Here is a 19,091-nt window from a genome sequence, read left to right on the forward strand (position 1 = left end):
CCGCCTCTTCGGACCTTGGGGTACGGATAGGTACCATGGTTCCGATTTGGGGTTACTCGACCTTGGGGCACGGCTAGGTGTCATGGATCGAGTCTTGGATACGATTTGGGATTGTATGTCGAATCGGGTGTCGTCCATCCCGAGAGTCTGGCCAGATTTAGACTAGGACCGTATTATGATCGTCGTCCTACCAAGAGGTTGGAGTCTAGAGGTTTGTCTTGTTTTGAGTCAATCCTTTGTAAATGTCTTGCTTGTTACGGTCATTGGCGTGTTCTTATATACGAGAGTGCACGTCTTCTATAACTATTTGTGAGAGTCTTGGTCCTATCGGATACTAGTGGTGAGATGCAAGCCCCTAGTTGCGATATGATCGCCGGGATTGATGTTCCCATCCGTTCTTATGGTGAGATGTAAGCCATAAGTATGAATGTGACATTAGTAGCCACGTCCCGTGCTATGGTTGTTAAGAGGTTTTCAAAGGAATGGCTATTGGTTTCCATCCATGTATTTTCTATTCAATTGATCCGTTGTTTACCTTCTTCATATGATTCGATGCCTAATCTCATATCCATGTTTTGGTTACCTTGAATGCATGTTTAATATAATGTACCATGCCTATCTCATTAAGAATGCAATATGCCTATCTCGTTATGATTATCGTTATATTCCCTTGTCCATATTATTCAAGTATGATGCATGATCAATATGTTTAATTAAGTTCTTGCTTATGTGCATTTTGACATATTGTGGTGGGAGAACCCGAGTTACTCCCCACCGATCGTGGCGTTCATGTTTACATGAATGACGGGTTTGTGATGCAGATTATGGGGAAGACGTGTGAGCTAGCGAGAACGTTGAACCTTGGACCTTAGTTATAGGTTGCTTAGACTCACCTATCGTTAGACTTGTGTTTATTCGTGGGATATCTTTTCCCCAACGCACTTCGTTTTTAATTGTAAAACTTATTCATCTTACTTTTCATTTTCGTTTGATCACTTATGGTGGATTTCACACTTTAAACTTTAAAGGTTTTAAAAATCCCTTATTTTTCCGCTTAGATTTAATAGTTCTTTTGATGCCTCATCGAGGGGTGTCACAGTTAGTATCAGAGAATATGTTGCTCCCGACGCACACACGTGTACCCCGAATTTAAATGTGAACTTGACCTTGAATAATGAATGAGAGATGGGTAGACTTAAGGACCTAAGGTTGTAGTCTGTAGTGTGTTTGCTCTTTGTTAGGTTCTAACATGTTTGTTGATTGTTCTTTAATAATTTGTGTGCCCTTGGATCAATAACCGTAAACTTACCAATGTGGTGATCAAGATTTGGTGCCTATTGCTGAGGATTGAAGATTTGTTCAACATTTGAAGAATGCTTCTACTTCCTCAAAGATGTTTCTCATTTCTTTGTGTATCTTGCCTTATTCTTTATCTCTTGGTGCTTATCCTTCTTCTAAACTCTCTTCTGTTTTGCTTGGAAGCTACTCCTATACCCCATAACTTGTTCCTTGTTCCTTGCTTATCCTCCCTTAACGCCTTTTGATAATACTCTTTCTTTTGAGGAATGTTGACCTTGGTTGGAAATTTGACCTTTGAGGAGATTGTTTGTGGTTGACTCTTAATCCTGGTTTGGAGAGGATTTGATGTTGGAAAGACTTAGGTAGTGAGATGAGACATACTTAATGATTCTTAGACCTAAATCCTTGGTAAAGTGAGTAATCTTGATTGGTGGCATTATTTATGTTGTCAAGTGTGAGTTGCATTTGTTACTAAGGTTATAGAACTTGGCTTGTTGTTTATGGGTGAGATTTGAAAACCTTGGGAAGTGTAGTGAGACGTGCCTTGGGATACTAATGCTTAGTACTTGACTTAAAATGGATGAAACTGAATGGTGGATTTGAGGATGTAGGATTTATTAAGTAAGTCGAGTTTGTGAATGGCTTTCGTAATCACTTTAGATATGAGAGTTTGATAATGTACATGTGACCATATGAGAAATGCTAATTGTGGGATTATTAGTTGGTTTTAGTGAGTGATATTGATTACCACCTGAGGTATGGTATGAGAGTGAGACTAAGGTACATCATTGGAAAGTTTTAGCATTTGTTTTAGTAACTAGAAAGGATAATGGTATGTTGATGACCATAATGGATTGGTGATGTGATTTGATATTAGCTGACCCTTGGGGGTTCTTGAGTTGAGAGAGACTTAGTATTGAGAAGTCTTTGTTAACCCTATGGTTTTAGGAACATTGAGGCTGTGTCAAGTACTTGAGGTAAATGGGTGCTTTTATACTAGAGTGGTAGATTTGCTTTAGAGAAATCCTAATATGTGATAGGATAGGTGAACAACGAATCTAACCAATTCATCAACCCTTAAGCGAGCGTTTATTTTTACCTTGATCAGTCATAGAGGTGTAATCCTTTAAGAGAGACTTGCATATAAAGAATGAGATGAATTGCCTTGACCCTCGTTTTGGAATTTGGTCGTTTTTTTTTTATGATGGTATAATATCCTAATAGGCGTGACCTTGTTAGGGAGAACCTTAAGTCTTAGAAAGTGTATGGTTTAAGCCCTAAAATCCCCCTCGTACCTCTAATCATCTTCCTTCCCTTCGTTCATACCTTGATTAGATTTATTTCTTAAGTATAAAAGTTTACTTGTCGTTTCCTTGACTTGAATACCTCTCTAATTCTAATGTCTCTTACTTGTGTTAACTAGTTACCTTTATTGTTGACTCCTTTAATCTCACACCTCGTCATGTTCATGTATCCCTTTGAAATTTCCTATCATTTCTTGACCTAGTTATTACCCTTTGTTTCTTTAGTGGAGTGATGGCTTTGTTGGCTACGTTGTAGAGTGAGTGAGATGCCCTTGAGGATTCTTTGCAAACCTTGATTTCGTCAAAATTGGATTAGTGGCACTTGAGTTGAGTTGGGTAGGAAAAATTGTATGACAATCTATTTACTTTTGGTTGGTGGTCTTTAAGATTTGGGGAATGTGATCATTTAGGCTTGTGAATTCGGGTGTGAATAAGATTTTGGTTTGGAGTGTTAGAAAGTATAAAGACCTGGAGATTTTGACCTTTGATTTAGGATTTTACCATAGTGAGAACTCCTAGTAGTCGATAGTTGGTTATGTGTGTAACTCTTTTAGTAGTTTTGATATTTCATGGAAATCGTTTATAGATGATTTATATTTGAGAGTTATGGAATCACAATTGTGATGGAGTGACTTGACCCACGGGGTAGCATAGGAGTAAATTGTGAGTATTTTGAGGAAATTTTTGGGAGTTATGTGGTTATGAGTTTAGTGGTTAGGAAGTTTTTGGAACCGTTCAGGGTGACTTTGTTGTTCGAGATTTAAGTATCTAGTGTTTCCTTGTTGCCTAACTTCCCGTCCTCTTTGACCATAAGTGTTTCCGTTCATACCTCTCTTCCTCGTTTATGCTTGCTCCTCCTTTAGAATTTGATGCTAACCTATGGAATTCAATCTTTGATAGCCTGGTAGATTCGATTTCAACTCTTCTCCTAGGAAGTTCATCCTATCTCTTTGTTGGTTAAGTTTGAACCCTCTTAGCGTATCTTGTTTTCATGATATCTAAGTTACTTTTCAATTCATAAAATTTCTAAACGTTTCAAACTACCATTTTTGGTTCGTCGTTAAAGGTTTATGTTACTTTTACTAAACCCTACCTATTTTAAGAGTTCAAAAATGAAAATTTGATTTAGTTATCCTTTTGTCCTACGAGTATAACTCCTTTTATTGATTTTTAATTGCTAAACCCGAGTTACTTTTAACTTTGCTCAATTTCTAACTAGCTTTGGTCTACTTATGATTTCGTTGTCAAAAGTTTAATATTATATTTTCAGGAATTTGACTTCCTTTTTAATTTAGAAATGAAGCCTCTACTTCTATTTTGACCTTTGCAAAAGAAAATTTGAGTGAATTGCCTTCTCTTTTGATTTTGACGTTGATCGGATGTTAGAACTCGTTATTTGAAACGTTTAATAACTTGTTCTGCGCTTGTCGGCGAATGATTTTTGTTTTAAATTTGTCTTAGACTTGGAAAGTTAGCGTTCTTGTGTGCACGACAAGAGCAATTTCGTTCCATGAATGAGACTTATACTTTTGAAAACTCTTCATCAATGTCTTTGAAAGTATTTTGATTTTTGATTTATACAAATGATTTGCTTTTGACCATATCTTTGATTTGGAATGTGATGTTCTTGAATGCGCAACGAGAGCATTTTCGTTCCTTTGATGAGAATCGTTACGTTTAAAATTTTAATTGAGACTTACAAAAGGATTTTGATTCTTACGATAAGTAACCTTTTGAATGTTTTGGTTACCGAATTCAAAATTCCGGTTTTATTTTATACGACATTTCATTTCCATTTTCAAGTTTCGAGGACGAAACTTTTTAAAAGATGGGGTGATTGTAACACCCGCGAATTTTCTATTTTGGCAATTATAATTTAATTAACCGTTTCATTGTCTTATTTATATTTTAATTATTTAATTTAATTAATTTCATTATTAAACATGATTTTTATAAATATTATATTTTTAAAGCTTAAGTTATACAAAATAAATATTTTGGTCGGATAATAATGATAATAATAATAATAATATCTCCCGTCTTGAGTTATAGTGGGCTTGAGACGAAAATTCTAGCGGAAACCGACTCAATTTGAGTTGTTAGGCTTTTTATAACTTATGGGCCTTTTCTCCTTCTCTTTTCTTTTCATAAAACCCTCACCTAACACCTCACAACTTCATCTCCCTCTTCATTTTTCTGAAATTCATCTTCAACAACCCTCACCATTTTTATACATCTATCTTACAAATCTTCAAAACACCATAATTTGCTCAATTCTTATCCGATTCAAGTGATTTTCGCGTCTATCTCTTCCTCTCATCGCCCTCCTTCTTTCTAGGTAAGAAAAGATCCGACTTTCCTCCATTATTGGGGCTGTCGAGCCATCCTCTATATGGTACCCTTTTTCTAGTTTCGATTTTTAGTCTTATTTTGTGTTTTCTTATGTTTAGGAGAAAGGTGAGTTGGCCCGGAAGTGGATTCTTGCTTGTGAGACGATTACATTAGAGATTAAGAGCAAAAAGGTAACGGTGATGGGTTACTCGACATTATGTCAAATTTGTGTGTTTATATTTTGTAGTTTGTTCATATGTATGTTAAAGTTTGAATCTTTTCTTGTTTCACATGTATGTTGTTGAATGAGTTTGTATGAACAACCATCTCATGGTTGGTTGAAGAGTTTTAAGCATGTTGTTACATTGATTTTCAATTGGGTAAAGTTGTGATGTTTGGATGAATTAATTGTTTGATTTTGGGTCAAAATCTTGTGCTTGAATCCATCAAGATGTGTGACAATTACATTCTTGTGGTTTCTATTAGGTACTTGTGTTAACATGTATATTTAAGAGGAATTTGGGATGAAAAATTGGTAGGAATCGACTTTCGGAAAGGGTAGGAAATTGTCGTGCAAACAGTCCGGTGGCAGGGGAAAACCGCAGGCTCCGGCACCCACCGCAGGCTCCGGCCACTATCGCAGGCTGCGGTTTAAGCCTGACCAGTTTTCGTAAAATGGCCATAACTTCTTCGTTACTTGTTTGTTTGAGGCTTATGACCTACCGTTAGAACCGTAAGAGGATAAGCTATCACCTCCAACTGGTTTCACCTCATTATCATGTATAGAACTCAAGTTATGACCGTTTGAAGTTGACCCTTGTTGTAGTCGAGTACTAAACTTGTTGTTATAGATTGGGTTTTGAGTTTCTTGTTGGGTATGCATCTTAACTTTGGTTCTAATGCTTGTGTATGATGTGTTGAGACTCTTTTATCATGGGAGTACTTGATATTTGTTATACTCTTATACTTATACATGCTTCACATGAATTGTTTACGTTATGTTTGTGCAATCATTGTTACTCGTACTTGTGACCGGAGCGTGACGGTTTACATTGTGTGACTACTCGACATTCCTTATTTATTTGCCCTCGGCCATTGGGTCACGATTATGTGCCATTGTTTCCGAGTTGGGCTGTCTTCCTTCCGCCTCTTCGGACCTTGGGGTACGGATAGGTACCATGGTTCCGATTTGGGGTTACTCGACCTTGGGGCACGGCTAGGTGTCATGGATCGAGTCTTGGATACGATTTGGGATTGTATGTCGAATCGGGTGTCGTCCATCCCGAGAGTCTGGCCAGATTTAGACTAGGACCGTATTATGATCGTCGTCCTACCAGGAGGTTGGAGTCTAGAGGTTTGTCTTGTTTTGAGTCAATCCTTTGTAAATGTCTTGCTTGTTACGGTCATTGGCGTGTTCTTATATACGAGAGTGCACGTCTTCTATAACTATTTGTGAGAGTCTTGGTCCTATCGGATACTAGTGGTGAGATGCAAGCCCCTAGTTGCGATATGATCGCCGGGATTGATGTTCCCATCCGTTCTTATGGTGAGATGTAAGCCATAAGTATGAATGTGACATTAGTAGCCACGTCCCGTGCTATGGTTGTTAAGAGGTTTTCAAAGGAATGGCTATTGGTTTCCATCCATGTATTTTCTATTCAATTGATCCGTTGTTTACCTTCTTCATATGATTCGATGCCTAATCTCATATCCATGTTTTGGTTACCTTGAATGCATGTTTAATATAATGTACCATGCCTATCTCATTAAGAATGCAATATGCCTATCTCGTTATGATTATCGTTATATTCCCTTGTCCATATTATTCAAGTATGATGCATGATCAATATGTTTAATTAAGTTCTTGCTTATGTGCATTTTGACATATTGTGGCTGGGAGAACCCCGAGTTACTCCCCACTTTGACCGTGGCGTTCATGTTTACATGAATGACAGGTTTGTGATGCAGATTATGGGGAAGACGTGTGAGCTAGCGAGAACGTTGAACCTTGGACCTTAGTTATAGGTTGCTTAGACTCACCTATCGTTAGACTTGTGTTTATTCGTGGGATATCTTTTCCCCAACGCACTTCGTTTTTAATTGTAAAACTTATTCATCTTACTTTTCATTTTCGTTTGATCACTTATGGTGGATTTCACACTTTAAACTTTAAAGGTTTTAAAAATCCCATATTTTTCCGCTTAGATTTAATAGTTCTTTTGATGCCTCATCGAGGGGTGTCACACTAACGATGCAGGAACTGGTGCAAAGCAAAAGGAGAATCAACAGCCGACAGCGCTCCTCCGAAACACAACAAAAAAAAGCCAAAATCACGAAATAAACCACAATCCAAAAACACATATACAAACCGCCTCATGCAAAATACATCGACACGCGTTCGATACGAACAACTGACCGTAAAAACAGGGTTTAGTACAGACGTCTATCATACAGACACTGGCCTAAAACAAACGTCTATCATACAGACACTGGCCTAAACCAAACGTCTATCATACAGACACTGGCCTAAAACAAATGTCAATCATACAGACACTGGCCAAAGACAACGAACTGGGGGCTATCCGCCACCTACCGAACTAAGCTCTCTTTATCCTCTCAAACGGAAAAGAAAGAGAGGAACAGGGGAAACAGAGGAGCAACAGCGAAAGCAGAGGAGGTTACCATGACGATAACGCTCCGCTCCTGCTCCATGACAAAAAAGAAGACAGTGTCTTGCAGACTTCGGATGATGAGGAGGCCAAGAACCATGATGCAATGCACCATTCCGATACTGAACACCACTCATCAGCCACCCTGTCTATGAGCCACAACGAAAAGGACAAACCGGCCATATCAGCCGCATATCCTCCTCTACTGAAGCATCCTCCACCACCGCCTCGAATACGGCAGCCTCCTCGGCCGCTACAGCCCCTCCGGGATCGACTTCCTCCTCCAAAGCCTCAATGACGGACCCCATAGGTCCCAGACGATACCCTGTGATAAAAAACAAAAACAAACAAAAAATGTCAGCCGAAATTTCGGCATGAAATGGATCAATCCAAACAAAAACACAACCTGCAATACAAAAACAAGGGGCAATCCCGCCCCAAACCATTCACAAAAAAAAAACACACAAAAACGACTCGCCCTTCTTTTCAAGCAAAAGACGAATCAAAATCACAAAAACGGCATTTCAAGACCCATACAAGGTCCGCCAACAACCCAAAATACATTCCCGACACAATGGGGATTTTTATACGGTTCAAAAAGGCAATTCATACGCTAATTTGAGCCCAAACCGGTCAAAATTCAAAAACGACCGCAAAAAGGAAAACGTGATTTTATCACGCCTCAAGGTGACCTAAAATACCAATAAGGTCCATTTCAAGGCAAACTTACTCGATTCAAGCCCAAACAAGCGCTTATTTTGTCAGACGTAAGACCGTCGCAAAAGGCAAATATCCAATTTTGCCCACAAACATCCAGCGAAGGTCCTTAGATGGCAAACACGGGTTTTCCCAACTACAATGCAACCTAGTAGGACCCACTACCCAAGCAAATAAACTTGGCATTGTGAAATGAGACGGTTTTTCGCCTCACTCACGTTTTTCGAGCATAGGGAGCGGGAACGGGGACCAAAATGCAAACTAAAAGCACCCCTATGCTCCTAAACAGGTTTCTAACCTAATGCAAACATCAATTTCACTCGAAATTGGCTCAATCAAAAACGCCCAATTCGATTTTTAGGGCAAAATTCGCCCTAATTCAATCAAGCTAAGGATCAACTATTTTAAATGGATTCAAGAGGAAATACCTACCTTGAGATGACATTGTTGATGAAAGGCAAGAACTCGAACACGCAAGAAGGTCCTTAAATGGCGATTTTGCGGGATTTTTGAGGTTGAAGATGAATAATCATCCGCAGCTCAACCTCGCGTCTTTTTAACAGAAAATAGGGAAGCCGGCTTCCATCGCCAGATGGCTCGCGCCTAAACCAGGCCTCTCCTTGCCTTTTCAATAAATTTGGGCTTTAGCCCAATTTCCACACAACAAATTCGATTTTCGCGACGATATTGAATGTCGTCATTTCCTCAAAAACAAACAAAACCAAATAGTGAAAATTCAAATTCGCTATTTTCAAAAAATTTCAAGCAAACGGCGATCAAAACCGCCAACTTCAAAAATAATGGCGAAAATTCAAAATCGCTATTTCCTCAAAATCCGAATGACGGCAATTAAAACCGTCAATTTCAAAAATAATAGCGAAAATTCAAAAACCGCTATTTCTCCAAATTGCAAGCAAGGGCGGTACATAAACCGTCACTTCGATCAATAGTGAAGATTCCAAATTCACTATTTCCATCACATGTCAACGGCGGCACATAAACCGTCACTTCGATCAATAGTGAAGATTCCAAATTCACTATTTCCATCACATGTCAACTGAAGACATAAACTCATCACTTCAATCAATAGTGAAGATTCCAAATTCACTATTTCTGTCAAATGTCAACGGCGGCACATAAACCGTCACTTCAAACGCTATAGCAAACTCAAATTTGCTATTTTCTTTCAAAATTAGGACAAACGGCGATCAAAACCGCCACTGCAAATTCAAGCAAACGAATGGTGAAGATTCCAAATTCACTATTCCTTCAAATACCAGCAGGGGGGCTTCCTCGCGGAACCCACTCATTCCAAAAATGGTGATAGTGAGAATCCATACTCACTATTTCCCCGGCGACATCACGAGTTCGCTAATTTCAAAACAAGCCCATTCGACGCGGCTGTTCCCATGGTCCATTAACCGACCCTATCAACGGCTGGCGAGCCTTTGTCCGCAAGCATTCAAAGACAAATCCCGAAGATGCCTCGGGTACATTTCCTTATCATTTGGCTGGCGAGCCTTCGTCCGCAAGCATTCAAGGACACGTCCCGAAGATGCCTCGGGTACATTTCCTTACAATGGCTGGCGAGCCTTTGTCCGCAAGCGTCCAAGGACAGATCTCGAAGATGCCTCGGGTACATTTCCTTACCACGGCTGGCGAGCCTTTGTTCGCAAACAAGCGAGGACGTATCCGAAGATGCCTCAGGTATGACTCCTTCTTATGGCTGGCGAGCCTTTGTACGTAGTCTAACGGACTTTAAACGACCCGCACAGACAGTCAACAAACTTTAAACTGTTCCCGACGACAGGTCCTTGACTCGTACCCTCGAGTCGCCTTGGCGTCGCCCTTCCTGACGGCAGGTCCTTGGCTCGAATCCTTTCGAGCCGCCTCGACGTCGCTTGGGTCTCCAAGTTGTAATCTTCGATTGACCTGGGGGCTCTACTTTGACTTTCGCCCTGTCCAAGCCTCAGTCAAAGTGGGGGCTTTGTAGATACCCGGTATCTGCTGAGACTCCAACAAACACCCGATGATTATCGGACTACAACATGTTTTGGAATCGCGGCGTTTGATAGACAGTTTGTGTACAACTTTATGTCGGAAAAATTTAAACGATTTCAAAAATAAAGCATCTCAAAACATTTTAAAAATACCTGGAGTGTTTAATGCATGGCGACGGGGTCGCAATGACACTAACTAGAGTCAAAACCGACACCAAACCAAAAACCGACTCAAAAATTCAAATCCCGACTCCAACAACGAGTCAAACCGAGTCAACCCCAAAAAACAAACATTTCAAACCTTCTATGCTAAGATTTCCCGGATTTATGAATGGTCAAGTACCAAACATATGACTACAAATCCTAGGATAGAACAAATCATGATTGCGTTTGTTGTGAAAGTGACAACACAACTCGAAGACCCGCGACGTGGCTCGCGCCTCTTTGAGTAGCCCAGGTGGCCACGTCGCTCAAAACTCACACAACCACTCATTCTCCTATAAATACCCCTCAAATGGCACCCATTTGAGAGTTACGCGAGTGTCCGCCCCCTCTTTTCTCCCTTAAAATTCTCGACTCGATTTCTAAAGTCACAATCCGACGCGTATTTACGACCTACCGATCGTAAACACGAGCCTTACATATTGTTTGGTACCGTCATCGTGCATTAAACCACTTGACCGACCACTTCGACCACTACACCATCACTAAACTTTTAAAACACTCTTTTTACTTACCAAAACGGTTTTAAACCGAGTTTGTTCCGATCAAACGAGTTGTTACACTTACGTCGGTCACTCGCCATAACCAAACATGTAAGTATGAGGGTGTAAAAATCCTCCTTTATTATGTTTTCATTTGTTTCATGACTCTAACATGTTAATACATGCATAACATGAACCAAAATATGGAATAAACGAGCCAAAATCGATTTTTGTCCGAGGCGAAAGCCCCTTAGGTCGCCAACGCTCGCGCCTAAATGGGGTATTCAGACCAGAAATCAACCGTGTTTGTTCTCGTCATTTCCCTTAATCCATTTTTCATATTTGTAATCGGTTTTTACCATTTCAAGTATTTCTAAAACCTTTTTGTTTCATTTCACATGTTTTAACCATAAAACATTTTTCACCCTTGGTTCCTCATACCATGGCGGTTAAATCCGTGTTTCGGTGATAATATTTGGTTAATGACATTTAGAAGGTATTTTAAAGCCTTTTATTTCTTTTCCTCACATTTTCAAACAAACATATTAGTCACCAACACAAAATCATCCTTGATTCTACATACCATGCCGGATTTTAACCCGGGTACGATGACGAGTATCGACTAATTACATTCAAAATGGACTTAAAACAATTAGTCCATAATCATTTTTCAAAACTATTCATGTCAAGTTTGTCAAATCGAACCCGACACCGAATATTATCAAATAATGATGATTATTCGAGTCTAGTTCTTCAAATCAACAAATGCGGTCTAAACGATCCTTTCAAAATCAAACCGGGTTCAAATACCCATTTTCAACACGTTTTATAACATTTTCTAAATAGTCAGAACACGGCATACAACCGTTGGCTAACCCGCGCCTCAAGCAGGCTCCCCATTTCTCATTTTAAAAACCAGAGGGAGGCCCCTTACACCGCCGGCTGGCTCGCGCCTTTTATAGCCGTCTTGTACAGGGCCTGTTCCCTTCCAGCATTAGTCTAGAATGATCCTGACTCCGGTTAGCCCGGATATAGGACGGATCAGATGACTATTCGATTATTCAAAGCCATATTTGCAAAATTCCTTACTAAGACAAATGGATCATGTTATGCACCCTAAACCTAATACGGTAAATGGATGTTTAATTTCCGTCTTGCATGCAAATCAACCATTAATCCAACTCGACATCTTATACTTGATACTTGGATTAAATCAACCGACTTAAAAAGCTCTCACGTATTAGGTTTAAATTATTGGATGCGCATTCATGCATTTAAACCGTTTTATCAACTTTTGCTTTCAACAAACCAAGATCGATCAGTAGAGGCCGCTAAATGCGGGCGGGATTGGGTGTCTGATTAAAGGGCTTCCCAATACGTACCTTCACCTCTTACTCAGAAACTTTGGATAGTGGACAACCTTATCCAGGGCGTACGAGAATCATTCTAGAGATAGGATGCTAAAGAGGGACGATTTCCTTATCTTTAGTACCTATGTCAAACGCTGCTTTGTGCTTTGATTTGACCGAGGGATAAAGTGGATTTCGAACGGGTTCCAGGCATCCCACAATGGTGGAGACTCCGAACATCTCTAATCGTTTCGAGACCCTTACCGATACGAAACCGACCAATCTAAAACGATCCGGTCGAAAGCATTTTTACGCCGCCGAGCGTGTCTTTCAAAAGACCGCTGCATGTCCACATATTGGCTTAGCATGCAGGTGGCCCGTTACTACAGATTGGTAGGTAGCCCAAATCCGCAGACCGAGACGTGGCCCATGCCCACACTATCAAAACCCTATCAAAAATAAATCTAACCGGCTATAAATAATGTAGCAGAGGTAAGTCGGTATCGTATTCCACGGGGAGGCTGCTTGTAGTCTATTTGTCTAACTAGGTCTGTCGGTGTCACTGGGTTGTTTCTTTGTTTGAAGTACTAAACTAAAATAAAAAGTAAAAACAATAAATAAACTAAAATCTCTGTAAAAGTAAGATGTGATCAAATAGAGGAGAGAAATGCTAGGATTGTTGGTTCACCATGGTTTTCTAGGGATCCAATCTAGGGTCAAAGGTTGGCATAAACTCGGTCTGCAGGGTAGTGAAAAGGTCCTTTCGGTCCGCTATTCGCCCTAAAATATTACTAACTTAGCTTCCGCCCTCATTAGAATGCCCTAATATTCACTGCAGATGTTACCCCTCCCAATATTCCAATCCAGGTCAAGGTGTACCAAATTAAGTAGCTAAAAGCGTCGACTCAAGCAGCTAATTACTATTAAATGCGGTGATTAACAACACAAACCTAATTCAGCCTAGCCTAATCACCTAATCCTAGTCTCCCTAATTACCATGGCTCCACTATGTCCTAGCATAGAGGAATTCAGCTACTCATAACGACGATAAAACTAACAACGATAGATAAAACTATACTATACATGGTATAAAGATGAAATAATAGACAAGAGAATTAAATATTTGCAAAAGGAAATAAAACTATGAATTAAAGAGAGAAAGGAATTACACAGTTGAAGATCCAAGAAATAGCGCAGCAAACGTTGAACAAGAGTCTAAAAAGTAAAGACTGATTAAAAGATTAATGAAGAGATCCTAAACCTAATTAAGTCTCTCCTATTTATAGGGGAGATATTTATTAACCTAAAAACGATAATTAAGATATTAAGTAAATAAGGTTTACGCAATAAAATCTTGCGTTAGATATCAAAGTTGATCGAGCACTTATAAACTTTTCGATCAATTAATCTCCAGCCCAAAACCACTCGGTCGATTACAAAAACTACTCGATCGATGATGTGACTAATATTTGAGCACATTTAGTCCCCGAATTACTATGCTTTATAGTGCATAATTGGGTCATTTACTATCTTTAGTTTCCCATTTTGCATATTCTTTGAGGTTTTGTTTCCTTGGTAGGAGAGGAGTTCAAACCTTGCATTTTCATGGCAAAATGGAGCTAAATTGATCGCATTCAATGACTAAGCATCAAAGGGAAGACAATACTCGAAGGCCTATATAGATAATAAAGTAGATTGGGCAATGATGAAAGGATCCTTGCATCCTCAACAAGATCCCCGCGGATTGCTGAGGAAAGAAGAGAAGAAAAGTGTCTGACCCAGGATCCGAGTGGATTGCTGCCAATCCGAGTGTCTCCCTACCCAGCAATCTGAACGTCTCGATAGCAAGACTCTCGTCTTGAAGCCTCATAATCCGAGCGTCTCCCTCAGTGATCCGCTCGGATCTTCTTACAGGAACCACCGTGCCAGCTTCCTAGACGCTCGGGACGAGCATATCCATGTGGGACTAGCAAAACGGAGATGCGCATCTCCTTGGAGAGGAGCACTTCCTCAACTTTTCTTAAGGGTCTTAATAGTCATTTAAGCCCTTGGTAACCCTAATCTTTGTACCTAATCTTTAGTATAAATACCCCTTTGTACTACCTAGATTATCATCAAGTCTTAAGCAATCTTAATACTCTCTTAATCAAGTTGTAATCAATTAGTAATCTCATCTTAATCTTGTAATCAACTCTTAATCTAGTCTTAATACAAATCTCATCCCTTAATCTTTCCTTAATTTCTCTATTGTTCATCATTTATTTTGGGTAATTAGAAGATTATTTGGGTTTATTTGGAGGATTGACAACCTTCTATCAATCATCAAGTACTTTTATTATTCTTTGCTTTATTATTTGGAATCATCTTCATAGGTATAATTCCCCCTTAATCCTTTTAATTATTGTTAATCATTTTCATTTGTTAATCATGTTTTGCCTTGCTAGTATGATTGACAACCTTGTTAGCATGTTAAACTTGATAATGAGTGAGTAGTTTCCTTAGCTAGGGTTAATAGGGAATTAGGGGAAACCAACATGGAGATTGATTCATGCTTAATCTAATAAGTTTTTATAATTAATTTGCTTGCTTGGTGTGATTCCAACTTATGCACATGCTATGTTTGATGAAATGCGAGTCTATAAATCCTTGCATTTTTTACCCATCACTTATCTTTTCAATGAGACTTGTAAGACATAAACCAACTCGAGTCTCATTAGACCATGCATAAAGTTGGATAGGGAGGATTAAGTCGACTTGTAGGTGTTGTACAATCTAATCGATTCGGCTCCGGGACCCAAACCTTCTTAGGGATTGTAAGATATACACTAACTCGATCCCATCACAACAATAAGTGCTTGCATCTAGTAGAGAATATGTTTGTATGATCAAATCCCATGAATACCCTGTGAACCCATGACACCCAAGTGTTTTAATCAATTGTTTACATCTCATTTTAATCATCTTGCTTGTTTTTATTGCTTTACTTTTATATTGTTGATTAGTTTAGTTGATCTCCTATCTCAAGCCAAATTGTGACACCCTTAGACACAACCATTTGCAATTGAAAATCCTACATCAATACCCGTCCCTTGGGATCCGACCTTTACTTGCCTCTTTACTAAGAGTAGTATGTGAAGTTATAAATATTGTTTTGGTTGAGTAACTTTTGACGAAGAGTTTTACAACAACACCAAAAAATGGCGCCGTTGTCGGGGACGGTGTTAACTTTATTTGATTTTAATTGTTTTTAGTTGTGTCTTTCTTTACCTTCGGGAAGTTAAACTCCTCAAGGTTTGTTCTAATTGTTTTCGAATTGTTTGATATTTTGCATGTCTAGGAGATCACGAGGTAACTTGTTACCCATTGATCTTGAAATTGAAAGAACTTTGACCAACAATAGAAGACTTGCTAGAAATACTTTGAGAGGTATTGGTGAGATTGTGGACATTCAACCAAATAATATTGAGTTTACCAACCCTTTTGCAAGAGAAGGAGAGGATATCCCAACACAAAACCAACCCACATTGCCTAAATTTTCATCACATTCCATACCAACCGTGGAGAACCTACAAAATGGTACTCCTACACCACAACATTTAACCGGTAATTTCATTGTCAAATCCGCATTCATACAACTAGTTGAAAGAAGTCAATTTGGGAGGATGCCTAGTGAATACCCTCATTCTCATATGGAGACTTTTTGTCACTATTGTGATGCGATTTCTCAAACCGGAGTTACTCAAGACCAAATTTGATGGGTCTTATTTCCTTTTTCTTTGATTGGTTCCACGAAACAATGGTTGAAGAGCCTAGATAAGGCTACTCTTGGTATTGACTCTTGAAAGAAATTGGCACTTGCTTTCTACAAGAAATTATGTCCTCCGGAAAAGACTAACATGTTGAGAGACCAAATCACCAGGTTCAAATAAAGGAATGAGGAATCTTTGTATAAAGCATGGGAGAGATTCAAGGACACTTGTCGATCTTGCCCACACCATGGACTTAGTGAGTGGTTCCTTGTACAACAATTTTGAAATGGTCTATATGAAGACTCCCGAAACATTCTCAATATGGGATCAAATGGTATGTTTACCGAAGTTGATGACAATCAAACATGGAACAAGATTGAAGAAATGGCGGTCCATAACTCACAATATAGTAGACCTCGGAAGGCTACTAGAGGAGGAAAGCATGAGGTGGACTCCATTACTCAATTGAGTGCTCAACTTAGTGCTCATATTGACACCATTAATTTGAAGTTTGAGAAGGCCATGGCTAAACTTGAAGAGGCCTCCAAATCATCCAAGCAACATGTTAATGCTATGGTAGCATCATCATCAATTCCAAGTGGAGTATGTGAGAGTTGTGGAACTTTGGGACATGACCAAAGTGAATGTAGGGGAACAAGTGAACAAGTAAATGCTTTCCAAGCATACAAAAGTGGCACCCCTTATTCCAACTATTACAATAAAAACACCAAATTCCATCCCAATCTTTCATACAAAATTCAAAATGTTCAAAATCCTCAACAAGCATACACCCCACCTCCAATGAGAAACCAAGCTCAAAGACCCTTTAACAATCAAAACCAAAGTTATCAAAATCAACCTCCATACAATCAAACAAATGACCAAGGTTTTGATGTTCAAAAAGCGGTCCTCCAAATGCAAAAGAACCAACAAGAATTGTTCACTCAAATACAAAAGGATAGTCAAGCAAAAGACGTCACCTTCAACAACATACTAGCTCACACAAAGATGTTGGAGACACAAATGTCTCAATTAGCATCTTCTAGTTCACAAAGACAAAAGGGGCGAAGAGGTCCGTTGATGAAGATGTTGTGAGTGCCATCCATTTGAGGAGTGGTACAAGGTATGAAGGGCCGAAGAGGCCCGTTGATGAAGATGTTGTGAATTCTAGTGAGAAGGAAAGAGTTATGGAAGACTCTAGGGAAGAAGAACCCACCATTCAAGAAGTTTCAAAAAAGGACGAAGAGAAGGCTAAGGAGAAAGAGCCTATTGTGATTCGACTTCCATTTCCAAGTCGTCAAGCTAAGCCTAATTTTGATGAACAACTTTGGAAGTTTATGGAGATTGTGAAGAATTTGGAAGTCTCAATTCCATTTACGGAATTAATCAATCACGTTCCGGCCTATGCGAAATACATGAAAGATGTTCTTACAAAGAAGAAATCCATCCGGAAGCTTGAGACTATTGCTTTCACTAAGGTGAGTAGTGTCATCCTACAAGGAAGTTCACCTCCAAAACTAAAGAATCCGGGAAGTTTCTCTATTCCATGCACCATTGGCAACACCACAATCAACAAAGCTTTATGTGACCTTGGGGCGAGTGTGAGTGTCATGCCATACTCGGTGTGCAAGAGGCTAGGAATGGGAGAGCTCAAGTGCACTAATATCACACTTCAAATGGCGGATCGATCAACGAAGACACCTTTAGGGGTATGGTAGGATGTGCCGGTAAGAATTGGCAAGTTCTTCATTGAAGGGTAATATCCGTATAAAACCCATAATTTGAAGGATTATAACGCAAATTTAATACGTGATTTATAGTCATAAACGAAAACAACAATGAAACGATAAAGATAAGAATTAACCTTCGGTCCTAGTGCAAATTGGCAATGAGAGATCAAAGTAGATCTCCTCCTAAATGATGCACCCAAGATTGTCCGAGAAATGCCCTTGTGCTAGAATGAATCCTCTAATTGCCTTGCAATATTGAGAGGATTATTTTGTGAGTTTTGCTTAGATGAGAGATCTAGGTTTCAGAGAAAAATAATCTCCAAAACCCTAGTTTTTTTACAAATGAAATGCTTAGGTTAACAAAAGAGAGAGAGCCTCTCTTTTGTTCTCATGATTCGGCCAAACCGAGTCCAAGGGGAGGAAATGGGCTTTCATTTCCTCTTCATCTTAACTCGTAGTCCGACATGTAATTCGCTAAGTGTATATGACGCGGTTTCATTATAAACTGTCATCGGTTATCGGTAATTAAAGCATCAACTAATAATACGGGTTAGTTGAATTATTAATACATGTCTGACAAAGACAATATTGTATAATTATATTCAATATACATTTAATTAAATATAAAACGCTTATATTCAATTTTACGAATTAATCGCTTAATTCACCTTAGCCATTATTATTTAATCCGTATTAAATAAAATATCTCAACATCACATTTTGACTAATTATTAGTCAAATAACTCGAACTAACTGGTTAGTCAAATTTGGCATCTACATGACCGTATTTTCATACCGTCACATCTCTCAAACGTATCCTATAGGTGTGACTTTTAGGGACCAGTTGATCACCGCCATCCGTATGACAATAACGTCAAACTTATCTAGCAAGCCAACCGTTATTGATAAACGTGGACCAACGGATTATGATACAAAAGTATACCCTTTGATCCTTTTAGAGATTTATAAGTCCTTGCACTAATCGTAAGGACACCAGCCCCAACAAGCTCCCACTTGTCCGTACAAGTGTATGTGCAATGACGTTATCCGCACTAACTGGAGGACACAGCCTCAACAAACTCCCACTTGTCCGTACAAGTGTATGTGCGATAACCGATTCTCATATTCATTTAAAATTTCTCCCACTCAATGTAAAACAATTTGCAGATCCGGATCCGCAAAGGTCGTATTTTACAATCGATCCGTATCCGCAGTGGTTTCCCAGACTAGAGAGTAACT

At 39.2% G+C, this 19,091-nt stretch overlaps 1 long non-coding RNA gene and 1 other non-coding gene across 2 annotated transcripts; one reads left to right on the forward strand and one right to left on the reverse strand.

The window, feature by feature from the left end:
* The first annotated feature begins 4,743 nt into the window (after positions 1–4,743).
* Positions 4,744–7,104, forward strand: LOC141631088 (uncharacterized). Its single transcript, XR_012537584.1, has 3 exons — positions 4,744–4,941; positions 5,054–5,125; positions 6,890–7,104. It is a non-coding gene; the product is annotated as an uncharacterized LOC141631088 (long non-coding RNA).
* A 9,165-nt stretch (positions 7,105–16,269) lies between these two features.
* On the reverse strand, positions 16,270–16,376 carry LOC141635422 (small nucleolar RNA R71). Its single transcript, XR_012540114.1, has one exon. It is a non-coding gene; the product is annotated as a small nucleolar RNA R71 (small nucleolar RNA).
* Between the last annotated feature and the right edge of the window lie 2,715 nt (positions 16,377–19,091).

Source organism: Silene latifolia, chromosome Y (assembly GCF_048544455.1).
Source record: "Silene latifolia isolate original U9 population chromosome Y, ASM4854445v1, whole genome shotgun sequence".
NCBI lineage: Eukaryota > Viridiplantae > Streptophyta > Magnoliopsida > Caryophyllales > Caryophyllaceae > Silene > Silene latifolia.